We start from the raw sequence: 6,000 nt of genomic DNA, 5'->3' as shown, positions 1-6,000 counted from the left end.
CCTGCCTCATGAGGAAGGATACTGAGCCCCCCTCTCTCTCTCTCTCTCTCTCCCGCCCATCCCTGCGAAAAAAGATGGGAGGAGGGCCCACTCGCTGCATTAGTATTCATTGAAAGAGTGTGAGAGAGAGAGATGATGAAGAGGAGGAGGAGGAGGAGGAGGAGGAGGAGGAGGAGGAGGAGGAGGAAGAGGAGGAGGAGGAAGAGGAGGAGGAGGAGGAGGAGGAGGAGGAGGATCCCGATAGCAATGAATATCTGAAGTGCTTTGACAACAAATGCATAAAGAAATATCATCAGTGGAAGCCGTGGCGCTGTGAAAAGCACGACCAATCATCTGAGCCGGCTAAAGTAACTGGATGGCCTACCTGCCTGTCAGCCTTCCATCTGTGCACAAACTTACCTCGTGCCCTCATTGGTCATGTGCGCGTCCGTGTGTGTTGGAGGAGGGGCTCTGTGAGGAAGTGTATTTTCAAACTCTAGCGCACTCGAGCTGGTTCCTCCAAAGTACCGACCCCACCTTTAATGTTTACAGCGCTAGTTTCATGCAGAAATGCAGAGAAAATTACACACTAAAATGTGGAGATTTCCTTCTTTCCTCGGTTTCATATCCAATTAAAATCCGATTTATAATATAATACCCAATAGTATTTGGTTCCCATACTTAAAAAACATGACTCAATCAGCCTTAGGATTTACTCTAAAGAACCAACATAAACTACCATGTCACTTTTGATGTAGAAATAGGCAAGATAGGATGCTACCTGGGTCTGTGGTCATAAAATGTAGCAGCAACAAGTGAAACATAATTGCCTATTACTATTTCGGTAATGAATTCATCTGTAAAAGTGATTTCCCTGCCTCTCAGGTATGGATATAAGTTTAATATTACATTAAAGTTCATATCTTCGAAAAAAAATAAGCCATTACCTTAGATTTTAGAAACGAGGATGGACATGTTTTACTATTTTCGGACACTTTATAACGCAATTAAACATAATAATAAAAAATAATCGTCATATTAAACGATATTGCAAGTATTCGTTAGTTCCTGGACTGATCCATAACCTGACAGAAAGCTACGTTTCCCGGCACGACCGTCGACAAACGGTATTAAACAAAACGTCTTTGGGCTTTGGACGGAAAAAGCATTTAAAGCCATTAGACTTGAGACACTGGGATGGACATGTTTTACTATTGTCTGTCATTTCATCCCACGACTCAATCGATTTATCCAGAGAATAATCCATACATTAATCAATAATGGAAGTAGTTGCAGCCCTAATCCATACCCTGACAAAAAGCTATGTTTCATGCCATAATCGCCTTCAAATCACCAATACATTTGCATTAAATCGATGTTTCCATTCAGACATCGAAGCTTAAAAGGATGGGTTAAGAGCATCGACTGGATGGTGAAGAGTTAACCATCCAACTTTGCATAATTATAGTTAAATTACTTGCAGTTTCCGAGCTAAATGGGACATAACCAATCAATAACCAACCCGTGCCATGCCCCCTAGATGAAACGTCTCTGCGGCGTCACTCAGATATCCCTTTAATCCGCCGACAGAATACTAAATAACTCGAATACAAAGTGTGTGTTTATCATCAGTGTGTGACGAACCACGGCTTCACACTCTCTGTGCTTTCCAATGAGACGTTAAGAAGGAATTTGGGTTCACAACGTCTGCGGTGTTGTGAAAGCAGACGGATCCTCTCCTCTGCATTTTGCCCTCAGCTAAACTCAGTGTTGCCATGGTGACAGATGGCCGCGATCGAGTGTCCAAATCAAAGCAGCTCACGGAGAGATATAGGAGGTGAAAAACACACATTGATAAAAAGAAAGAAAAGGTAAAGACTGCAGAGTTTCTCCGCATTAGATACGTGTGTGTTCCTGTTTCGGCCATAAGGAACGCATTACTGTATTTACTGCCACAGATCACGCGATACTGCATGATTAGTTTGGTTCTTATCGATGACAAAGAGGCTTTTTGTGGTCTTCCCTTTCCTGTAGTGTGTTATATAGGTGTGTGTGTGTGCAAGTAAATGGTCTGCCAAGGCTTAAAGAAACGTGTCTAACACTTGAGCTTCTATTAGCTAGCGCTCCAACACATTGTACGTGATAGGCTAAGGGGCGGGACATCTCTAAGCAGTTGACCAATCACAACAGAGCCGGCCAGCTAACCAATCAGAGCAGACTGGGCTCTGGTTTCAGACAGAGGGTGAAAAGAGGTGCTGCAGCACAGGCAGTATGAGAGAAATAAAGAACTTTTTGAACATTAAAGCATGGAGACATGTAGAGACACTACATACTGATATACACCTGAACATCAGCAGGAGAGGACTCTTTAAAGTAGAGACACTACATACTGATATACACCTGAACATCAGCAGGAGAGGACTCTTTAAAGTAGAGACACTACATACTGATATACACCTGAACATCAGCAGGAGAGGACTCTTTAAAGTACCGACACTACATACTGATATACACCTGAACATCAGCAGGAGAGGACTCTTTAAAGTAGAGACACTACATACTGATATACACCTGAACATCAGCAGGAGAGGACTCTTTAAAGTAGAGACACTACATACTGATATACACCTGAACATCAGCAGCAGAGGACTCTTTAAAGTAGAGACACTACATACTGATATACACCTGAACATCAGCAGGAGAGGACTCTTTAAAGTAGAGACACTACATACTGATATACACCTGAACATCAGCAGGAGAGGACTCTTTAAAGTAGAGACACTACATACTGATATACACCTGAACATCAGCAGGAGAGGACTCTTTAAAGTAGAGACACTACATACTGATATACACCTGAACATCAGCAGGAGAGGACTCTTTAAAGTAGAGACACTACATACTGACGTACACCTGAACATCAGCAGGAGAGGACTCTTTAAAGTAGAGACACTACATACTGATATACACCTGAACATCAGCAGGAGAGGACTCTTTAAAGTAGAGACACTACATACTGATATACACCTGAACATCAGCAGGAGAGGACTCTTTAAAGTAGAGACACTACATACTGATATACACCTGAACATCAGCAGGAGAGGACTCTTTAAAGTAGAGACACTACATACTGATATACACCTGAACATCAGCAGGAGAGGACTCTTTAAAGTAGAGACACTACATACTGATATACACCTGAACATCAGCAGGAGAGGACTCTTTAAAGTAGAGACACTACATACTGATGTACACCTGAACATCAGCAGGAGAGGACTCTTTAAAGTAGATACACTACATACTGATATACGCCTGAACATCAGCAGGAGAGGACTCTTTAAAGTAGAGACACTACATACTGATATACACCTGAACATCAGCAGGAGAGGACTCTTTAAAGTAGAGACACTACATACTGATATACACCTGAACATCAGCAGGAGAGGACTCTTTAAAGTAGAGACACTACATACTGATATACACCTGAACATCAGCAGGAGAGGACTCTTTAAAGTAGATACACTACATACTGATATACGCCTGAACATCAGCAGGAGAGGACTCTTTAAAGTAGAGACACTACATACTGATGTACACCTGAACATCAGCAGGAGAGGACTCTTTAAAGTAGAGACACTACATACTGATATACACCTGAACATCAGCAGGAGAGGACTCTTTAAAGTAGAGACACTACATACTGATATACACCTGAACATCAGCAGGAGAGGACTCTTTAAAGTAGAGACACTACATACTGATATACACCTGAACATCAGCAGGAGAGGACTCTTTAAAGTAGAGGCACTACATACTGATATACACCTGAACATCAGCAGGAGAGAACTCTTTAAAGTAGAGACACTACATACTGATATACACCTGAACATCAGCAGGAGAGGACTCTTTAAAGTAGAGGCACTACATACTGATATACACCTGAACATCAGCAGGAGAGGACTCTTTAAAGTAGAGGCACTACATACTGATATACAGCTGAACATCAGCAGGAGAGGACTCTTTAAAGTAGATACATTAAATACTGATATACACCTGAACATCAGCAGGAGGACTCTTTAAAGTAGATACACTACATACTGATATACGCCTGAACATCAGCAGGAGAGGACTCTTTAAAGTAGAGACACTACATACTGATATACACCTGAACATCAGCAGGAGAGGACTCTTTAAAGTAGAGACACTACATACTGATATACACCTGAACATCAGCAGGAGAGGACTCTTTAAAGTAGAGGCACTACATACTGATATACACCTGAACATCAGCAGGAGAGAACTCTTTAAAGTAGAGACACTACATACTGATATACACCTGAACATCAGCAGGAGAGGACTCTTTAAAGTAGAGGCACTACATACTGATATACACCTGAACATCAGCAGGAGAGGACTCTTCAAAGTAGAGACACTACTCTCCACAGTGCCCTTTTCTCCTCAGCCGACCCGTTAATCAGACACTTAGCTCGCAATCAAACTCAAGACCAATTGTATTTACACGCAAGTGGCGTGTGTCAGGATGAGTGAAGAGCGCAGGCTGTTCAGTGTTTCTCAATGTCGAAGACGCTTCCTTGGTAGGACATGTCCCTCCGAGTCAGGTCCTTCAGAAGCAAGGCAAGAATCCTTCCTAGCCTCGGAAAACAAAGAATGGTGGAACAGGTCATATGCGAGGCCCCGCCTTAAATGGAGCGCGATTTCCGCCAAAGATTGGGAAATTGGTCCGTGCGCAAAGCATTGTGGGGATTTTAAGACCGCGGAGGATACACATGTGCAGCCTCGAAATTTCCCGCAACGAAGGACGCCGGCCTCGGTAGAATTCCAAGCATCCTGGACATTGGAACAGTCCTTTGGCGGGACTCTATGACGTAGCATCCTTGAAATAGTGGCTCTGGAGCAGCCTTCCTCGACATTGAGAAACACCCACTATTTGAACCGTGAATACTTGTGGAGGAAGTATTCAGATTCGGAAGTAAAATTGAAATGAAAAATGATCTGTTAGAAGTAAACTGTTGGCAAATCTTATTGATAACAAAACATAATATTTAAAACGTTTTTTAATTGGCGTAGAAGCATAAATTGACAGTAAAGAAGATACTTAGGCAAAAGTACCTCAGAAATCTTACTTAAGAATAAGCACATTAAGAAATTACCTTACAATAGAAGCAGGAATCCATGTCAGGGAGGCTTTGAGTGTGACCGAGGACAGTCGTTGCAGATTCCACTGTTTTTGGCTGATGTGGATGGACACACCACGTGGTTCCTCGACCCAATAAACCATCTCTGCATGACCTTTCTCAGAGTTTTAGACAACATCGGTGAACCTGAATTAGAATATACAATAACAAATGTATAATAAAGAAGAACTCCTGGACAGTTATGGTGCTGAAGTAACAATTCATGTTTTAAAATGTGCGCATTTTGACTTTTATTTATATAAATACTTTTGACATTCTTACTTCTTATGTGTGTTGGCTATAGATTGTTTATTCAAATTATTTTATTATTTATTTATTACATTCTTAAATGGTGCAATTGTCACAAAACCCAGGATTAATTCTGATTATTTATCAATGTAATTTCATGAGTTTACATGTTCATTTCTCTATCCACATATGTTATTACAGTACACAGTATTCATTCTACTATACAGTATTTAATTTAGCATTCAGTTTTACCTTATTCTTTTGAGTATATTATATGTTCATTGTTGAAGGAGCCAGGAAATGATAATGTGCATTGCCAAAAACCATGCTATAGCTATTGTGCATATGAAAATAAAGCCTTTGAATCCTTCAATCTAATAGTCCTACATACTTTAGCACCTGTTGATCTATCAGTTCAGCCACAGCCAAAGCAGGGTAACTTTAAACACTTTTTACAACCATTAGAGAGATGGTAAAACATTAGGATTATAAATACACACAAGACAAATACCTAATGGAGTCCATTAAATTCACGTTACCTTAGAAATAGGGCAGGAACATGTTTGTTGGGGAAGAA

This window comes from Pseudochaenichthys georgianus, chromosome 8, assembly GCF_902827115.2.
Source record: "Pseudochaenichthys georgianus chromosome 8, fPseGeo1.2, whole genome shotgun sequence".
Lineage (NCBI taxonomy): Eukaryota > Metazoa > Chordata > Actinopteri > Perciformes > Channichthyidae > Pseudochaenichthys > Pseudochaenichthys georgianus.
This window is presented reverse-complemented; position numbering follows the sequence as displayed.